This window comes from Panthera pardus, unplaced genomic scaffold (assembly GCF_024362965.1).
Source record: "Panthera pardus isolate Hobbes unplaced genomic scaffold, ASM2436296v1 HiC_scaffold_8, whole genome shotgun sequence".
Lineage (NCBI taxonomy): Eukaryota > Metazoa > Chordata > Mammalia > Carnivora > Felidae > Panthera > Panthera pardus.
Genome location: NW_026527013.1, coordinates 21706910 through 21714874, shown reverse-complemented (window position 1 = coordinate 21714874; position 7965 = coordinate 21706910). Strand labels below are relative to the sequence as shown.

Here is a 7965-nt window from a genome sequence, read left to right as displayed (position 1 = left end):
TGAACAGAGCGCATTTTTAATGTTCTGAACCACAGCTCAAGATTCCTTTCTTCTGTAGCTCATGAGATCCTTGAGTGGCATCTCTCCAATGACAAAAGAATGCTCTGGCAGGTGTGCAGATGTCAGGCTGTGGGGGGTCAATAGAAGGGACAGAGCTCCTTTCCATTTTTTCTTTTGTATCCATGAGTAAAATCATGTGGCGCCCTGGCTCCCCAGCGGGGCTGATGGCATGATGCCCAGGCACACTGGCGACTTGTCCTCGCCTCCTCGGCTCTCCTGCAGCAAACCTGCAAACACAGGGCTGAGAGCCAGGCTCTGGGCGGCAGGACCCCAGAGGCGTCCTGCCTGCAGTGTTTCTTCCATCCGCAGGGTCACTGAGGAAACCCACTTGCATCCATGTCTGCCTTCGGAAGCACACAAGCAGGGTTTTGTTTTGTTTTTGTTTTAATGTTTACTTATTTTTGAGAGAGACACAGAGCGTGAACAGGGAAGGGGCAGAGAGAGGGAGACACAGAATCTGAAGCAGGCTCCAGGCTCAGAGCTGTCAGCACAGAGCCCAACGCGGGGCTCAAACTCACAAGCTGTGAGATCATGACCTGAGCCAAAATCAGATGCTCAACTGACTGAGCCACCCAGGCGCCCCAGGGTTTTGTTTTTTAAATGGCACTTGGTGGTGAACACATGCCGTCAATTATACGCCAGCCTGGCTGCCCTTTCCTCACTCACTGGGTGACCTTGAACAAGTCTCCCCCACTCGGCCAATTATGGAGCACTGAGCGCGTGCCAGGTACTGGGTGACCACACACTTGGTATGTGTTAGCAGTTAGACCTTCAAGCTGCCCCATCTGTCGTCTGTGTGTTACAGGTGAGAAAGCTGAGGCACAGAGATGTGGCTTGATTTGCTCCTTGGCCACCCAGCTAGGAAGAAGGTGACAAGGGGAGCCTGGGTGGCTCAGTTAAGTGACTGACTTCGGCTCAGGTCATGATCTCATGGTTTGTGGGTTTGAGCCCCATGTCAGCCTGCTTTGGATTCTGTGTCTCCCTCTCTCTCTCTCTGCCCCTCCCCTGCTCACACTCTGTCTCAAAGATAAACATTTTTTAAAAAATTTAAAAAAAGAAGAAGGTGGCAGAACTGGGGTCGACCCTGTGTGCCTGCTTCCTGAGCCCTGCCCTGGACCCCAGCCCTTCCTCCCTGATGCGGGCCCAGTGTGATCTGTGGAGGTAAGGCCTGGGCCTGAGCAGGTGCAGGTGCTGTCCTGCTCCTGTTCCAGCAGGGGCAGCGCTGATTTTATTCGTTTTGCAATTTGAGGATTAGTTTAAGAGTTTGCTTGACAGAAAAATTCTTTTTGTTAGAAAACAAAACAGAATAAATCCTGAAATCCACAGGGTTTGATGTCTGAAAGCTCTGACCTTCTAGGGCTCGTTTTCCCCTGCAACTCCTCCCCTGCCTCAGCCTTCGTTTTGTCTTAAAGAATGCAAGGTCACTGCTTTGCACAGCCATTAGCATTAGCTTGAATAAGAAATATCTGGAAGAAATAAATCTGGCCAAAAAATGATGTTACATTACAAAGAAAGCTCTCTGAAGCCCACGGCCCCCTGTCTATGAACGTCCTTGACCACAGGTGACGCCACCAAGGAGTGGGAGGGTGGCTGGCTTTGGGACTCCCAGGCCACTTCCTTACCAGGAGATCTTGCTCTCTGTCATCTGTCACTAGGCACCCCGCAGGGCCCAAGGGGCGTGTAAGAACAGAGGCAGCTCTGAGAGCTGTGGGAAACAGCCCACAGCAAGTCTTCCTAAACACCTCGTGGTCCTGTCTTTCTTTTCTGCTCTCCATCCCTTGGCCAGGTTCACTCTCTGGACACCCCACCCACATCCGTGCCCACCCAGGCTCCACTCTCCCACCCTGTGGACCCAACTCAAAGGCCTATTTCTGGATGAGCTAGCAGAGGAGAGAGAAGCACAGGCATTACACCCGCGGAGTTCACTGCTTTTCCTTGGCACTGTCACCCACGAAAGGCATTGACCCAGAATGCACGGTATTATAAACACAGTCCCCGTCCCTTTCCTCGGCTCTTGCCCTGGCTGATGGGAAGGGCGCCCTGGGGAACCCAGCTGCTGTCCACACCTGTCCAGCCTCCAACCCTCACACCTCTCCTCTCCTCCCCGGCTACTGGGCATTTGCCCCGGTCAGGCTCAGTTGCCTGTGCTTCTGACCTTCCAGGCTGCTCTGTCCCCATCCCATGCCTTTCCCTTTCTTCCGACAGCCCTGTTTACCTTCTACTTCTAGAATGAGGAAGGTGGTTTTTGGTGGGGGTCCCAGAGAGGGGCCTGGAGGCAGACCCAGCCCCACTTCAAACTGTGTGACCTTGAGCAAGGCAGTTTCCCTTTGAGTCTCTGTTTACTCATCCAAAAATGGGCATAAGACCACTTGCCTCATAGGGTGTGGCAAGAAATAAAGGAGAGGCTGCAGAGGGTGCCCAGCACCAGCCTAGTGTTTGCCCTGTGAGTGGAATAAGTCTGCCAAACAGCGTTTGTGAGGAACTGTGGCCCTGGGAGCATTTGTTTCACCCCTACCTGCTTCCTCTTCCCCATCGAACCCCAGTCCACAGAAGCTATGTGCCTGTGGTTGAGTCCTTTCTTCCTTAAATAGAAACCTTTCTTTCTCCTTTCCTTGAAGGCAAAGCTACAACTGAAGAGGAAATGAAAGCCCCTTCTCAGCCCAGCTTGCCTGGAGGGGTTTACAAGGGTGAGATGTGGGTCAGGGAGACTGTGCAGAACCAGGCCCTAGGGCCCCTGAATCTCAGTGAACTCTGGTAGCCAGGCCCAGAGAGGCAAAGCCACAGCTTCCGGGGAAGCCCAGCCTGAGCGGCTCCCCAGAACAAAAGGGGATGCTTCAGAAGCTTGTTAAATGATTTTCAGCCATTTCAGAAATTGCCTCAGCTTGTTGTTTAGATTTCCCTGCAGCCTTAGATTAAAGCAGAAAGAAAAAGGGCCCTTGGCGATAGAGGAGAACGTGGCTTTGTCCCAGGAGGGCCAGCCGCTGTCGGCAGCTCCCAAAGAAGACGGAAAGGCCTGAGTTGGTCCTGCCATGTGGGTGGGCGGCCGTGGCTCTGGCTCCCACAGCCTCAGCTTTAGGCCCAGGCCGTGGCACCCCTACACGGCCTCACTCACCAGTTTGCCAGTGCCCTCACCTTGAACCCACTCATCATGGCTGATCTAAAACCTGTTGAATTCTTCCTCCTCACCCTAAAAAAAAGACCACAAAAAACAAGCACTATCTCTGCAATCAGCCCATCTGATTTAACCTCTGTAAACTCCATGTTTGTTCCTTGTGGTTCCCTGGCTGGACTGGGAGGAGGGTGCCAGGTGCAGATCAGCTGGCTTTCTCCTTCCAGAAGCAGCCCAGGAGAAAGAGAAAGGCCAATTGTTGGGGGTACCCATCAGGTGCTGTCTTGAGTACTACTGTTAGGTGGGTTTCCTAAGAAGGGACAGGTGTTCTGGCCACAGTTAGGACTTGTAGACAGCACGAAGGCACCAGACGTGTCTGATCCTTGGGGAAGGAGTAAGGCTGTTGACATTCAGTATCTGGGTCATATCTGAGTGGCAGGGGTCCATCAGGCCTTCCTTTTGCTCCTCTTGCTCCTCTTGCTCCTCCTTAAAGAACTGTGACCTGGGTGTGCCTGGTTGTGACTCACACAGCCCACTGCCCCAGGCCCCCCATTCCCATCAGCCTCTGTGGGCCATTCCTCCAACCTCTGCCAGGGCTCCCGTTGCCTTCGCAGCCTGGGAGATGTTTTGGCCCTGGGACCGGCTGCTGATCCAGATGACCAACAGAACCAGAGAGCCTGAGAATCACATTCTAACTCCAGCCCCGCCTTTGTCTCTTCGTAAGATCCTGGGGGTTAACTTGACCTCTTCTCCATCTCCAGAAGGTTCTAATCCCTGCCCTGTTGTTCTGGGGCCATCATGGGAGCCAAGGAAAAGTCCCCGTGCAGCATTTCTCGGGGGCTGGCGTGGTGAGCCGGAGAGCAAGTGTGCCTGTGTGCTCCAAGACTGAAGCAGGGAAGTAGACCAGAGTCAGATGTCTGCATGCACTTTTTCCTGATAGCAAATGATTTTATGGGCACCTGGGTGGCTCAGTCAGTTAAGCGTCCAACTCTTGATTTCGGCTCAGGTCACAATCTCACAGTCGTGGGTTCGAGTCCCACATCAGGCGCTGTGCTGACAGTGTGGGGCCTGCTTGGGATTCTCTCTCTCTGTCTCTATCCCTCTCCTGCTCACGCTCTCTCTCCCTCTCTCTCTCTCTCAAATTAAAAAAAAATTTTAAATGATTTTATCTCCTGATACTGTTATGTATGTTATATATTTTGTAATATTATATTATAAATTATAAATTATGCCAGGGCAGCCCTGTAGACAGTTAAAAAGACAACATCCTGTCCGTGGTCTCTTCACTTCGCATGTGGTGCACTCACCTTGCCCTGCTTATGTTGCCATCTGCAATGCTCTTCCTCACCTCCTGGTGTACAATTTAAGGCTGCCTGCAGTTTTTTGCTGTTATAAACTGTATGACAGTGACTATCCTGATGTGGAGACCTCTAAGTATCGGGCCTTCTTCTGCATTTTGCCTGCAGATTAGCCCTGATAGCCACTTGCTGTAGCAGAGCAGGTCACTGTCTCGGCACTAATCTGGGCCCAGAAGCCTGGGACGGAGAGAAGACTGCCGGGGCCAAGCCAAGGTTATGACTGACCGGCTAGAGAGCCCCTGACTCAGGACCTGCTGGCCAGTGGGCTGAATCCCTCCTTTCACTTGGGTTCCATGTCTGGAAAGGACTACACATGATGCCAGGCACCCAGCAATGGTGAACATTAACTGTGGTGTCACGACAGCCTGTCACTCGGTCATTCAACCAACAACTGCCGAGGCCAGGAAAACCCTGGAGGAGCAGCGGGCCTTGCCGTCCCTGGTGACCGCAGCCAGCGACCGGGACCCGAGACTTCAGCCTCCACTGGATCCTCAGCCGCAGACAGAAGGGTGCGGCAGGCTCGTTGCGGGCAGTGTGCGTCTGTCAGAAGGCATTGCTTCCCAAAAGGTGTCAGGGAAGTCACTGATGCCCCAGCTCTCCTTTGTTTCAGATGACTAATCAGCCTGGCTACATGGAGGACTTGGGGACAAAAGCCACCGGTAAGCAGAAAGGAGGCAGAGCAGTCTGGGAAGGCATCTCTGCTTGCTGCTCCCGCTCTACCCCTGGGATGATGTGCCCTCCATGGGCTAGTGGCTTTGGACCTTGTCTCCCCACCCAGAGGCATGGCATGCATCCCCTTAGGCTCGTGGCCCATTTTTGCAGCCTTTGTGGGTGCTTGGTGAGCTGCCCGGTCCATAGATTGAGTCCCTGGTGTTGACAAGGTCACCCCAAGCTCTCGTGCCTTTGGCCACAGACCTGAGCACCATGCTGTCTCCTGACTCTGCGACCCTGCGTGGTTACTCCCTCTCGGGCCTCAGCCTGCTCTCTATCTAAACCCTGTCTGTTTTTATTTTCAATTTTTCTTTTTTTTTTTTTAATGTCTATTTATTTTTGAGAGAGTGCAAGGAGTGGGGAGGGGCAGAGAGAGAGAGGAAGACACAGAATCTGAAGCGGGCTCCAGGCTCTGAGCTGTCAGCACAGAGCCTGACGTGGGGCTCGAATTCATGAACCACGAGATCATGACCTGAGCCGAAGTCGGACACTTAACTGACTGAGCCACCCAGGCACCCCTTCAATTTTTCTTTTGATCAAAAATAATACATGTCCAAAGTTTTAAATGTGGAACAATACTACAAGGCTGATAGCCCCACACTGGCAGGTTCTGCCCCCACCCCAAGGTCCCCTCTCCTTTCAGTTCTGCTGGCCATTTCTTCTTCTGTTTCCCTTCTTATTTCTCAATTTGCTCATATTGCTATTGAGAGAGAAGGTGGGGGGTGGGGGGAGCACGAGTGGGGGAGGGGCAGAGAGAGGAGCACAGAGGATCCAAAGTAGGCTCTGCACTGATAGCAGAAAGCCCAGTGCGGGGCTTGAATTCACAAACCGTGAGATCATGACCTCAGCCAAAGTTGGACGTTTAATTGACTGAGCCACCCAGGGACCCCCTATGTGGCTATTTCTTGATTTTCCCCCTTTAGAATATGGCCTCCATAGTATGGGGCTTCATAGTAGGAGCTCTGACAGCCACTTCTCCAAACACTTCCCTCCCATCCTCCCAACGTCACAATCTGGGGCAAATTGATATTCAGTGTTTATGTGTCTAAAACTATGTAAACATTGTTCTCTGCTAAACCAAGTAGTACACTATTTCCTTTTGCTAGAATCCATTGTTTTTCCTCAAGCTATTAATTATCTCTTTTTTTCCATTTGCTGCTTCTTTGTGTGTGTGTGTTTTATGCTCTCCCCTACCAAATCAGAAAACTCTGAGCAAACACCATAAAGCTCTTATCAATGTGACTAAGCCCTGCAGTCTGGTAGATTCCATGTTCTCCCCAGAGACGTTGCCCCATGCCCTCACTATCCCACCCATGGGCCCTTCTTCCCTGGAGGGAAAATACTGAGGCTAAGACAAGTTGAGGGACATTGCCAGACAGCCTAGAGGTAGTAGGATCAGGTGGACCTGGGGGCCTAGACCAGAAGACAGCCTCGAGCTGCCACAGCCCAGCAGGGTGGTGGCTCTGTCAGTGGAACCTCGCAGAGGGTTTAACGTGTAGCCCTGCGGAGGGCTGAGTGCGGAGGGCAGAGGCAGGTCCCGCTGCTCATCCCGAACGGCCCTTCCCGGGACGTTGCCCTGTACCTTCCGTCCTTATCCCCAGGCAGACTTGACCACAGGCTAGGCCACTCCTTTCTCTGACCACCCTATGGCCACCTTCCCTTAGATACGCAAAACCAGGCCGCATCCAACTGCCAGGCTGAAACCGTGAAGAGTCGTGGCTCTATAACAGGGGCCAGGGATTCAGCATGAACAAGGTGGGCCTTCCCAGCCCTGGGGGCAGCTGGAACCCAGGGTAGGAGGTAACCACTGACAGCTCAAGCCCTCTAGAGAGAAGGACCCGTCCGTGCACGTGATGCCCCCACCCAACCGCCCTGCATGCCTCCCAGGGCCACCAGTGCCCTCCTCATCCCAGACAGGGCCATTCTTTTCCACCCCCCAGGTCTCCCTCATCGGGGGCCTGATCTCTGACCCACTCCCCACCTTTGCTGGGCAGAGTGGCTAAGGTCAGCTCTGTGGAAAGCGTGGAGGTTAAGGTCATTCTGGGGGCCCGCAGGCCCACTCGTCCAGTTGTTCACATAAAGGCAACTCCAGCCATGGCTTTCCGAGTCCCTAAAAGCAGCACACATCCCTGACAGGGACAGAGAGAGCCTCCTGAGTCCAGAGCTCTTGCCAGAAACCCATCGTCTGGGGCCACTGTCGGCCACTGTCCAGCTTACCTCAGAGGCTACACACCAGATGCTGTCCGTGTGATTGAGCAGGTGGGAAGCCAGATCTCAGGGGGTCTGCCACTGGGCCAGGACCACCCCAGGGGCACAGGAAGCAGTGCTCGGCACATCTCCCCTGCTTCAGCCATCAGGAAACAAGGAGTGGATGTCAGAGGCACTTGGGAAATTGAAGATGCATAGATCTCTCCAAGCAGCCACATGCTTTCAAAACAGACAACTCACTAGGATTTAATCTGCAACTCAGATTCAATCTGCTAAGTAGAAAAGAAGGTGTGTGGTTGTCATGGCAACACCAAATTGCCCGGGACTGGTTGATCTCTAAGGTGGGGAAGGGAGGGGAGCAGAGCGAAATCTCTGTCTCCCTGGTGGGGATGTTCTGGGGGATGGGGGCCAGGCTGGACACACCTGCATTCTTCCCATCACCCCAGCTCAGGACTGAGGGCCTGAGCCTTGCGGTGTGGCACAAAGGGGGCTGGCCGGCTCAGGGCACTCACTCTGGGG

The 7965-nt window shown here is 53.3% G+C and overlaps 1 long non-coding RNA gene across 1 annotated transcript; it reads right to left on the bottom strand.

Moving 5' to 3' along the window:
* Nucleotides 1-7669, bottom strand: LOC109247924 (uncharacterized). Its single transcript, XR_002071891.2, has 2 exons — nt 7456-7669; nt 1-287 (listed from the first exon to the last, which is right to left on the bottom strand). It is a non-coding gene; the product is annotated as an uncharacterized LOC109247924 (long non-coding RNA).
* Nucleotides 7670-7965: the final 296 nt, after the last annotated feature.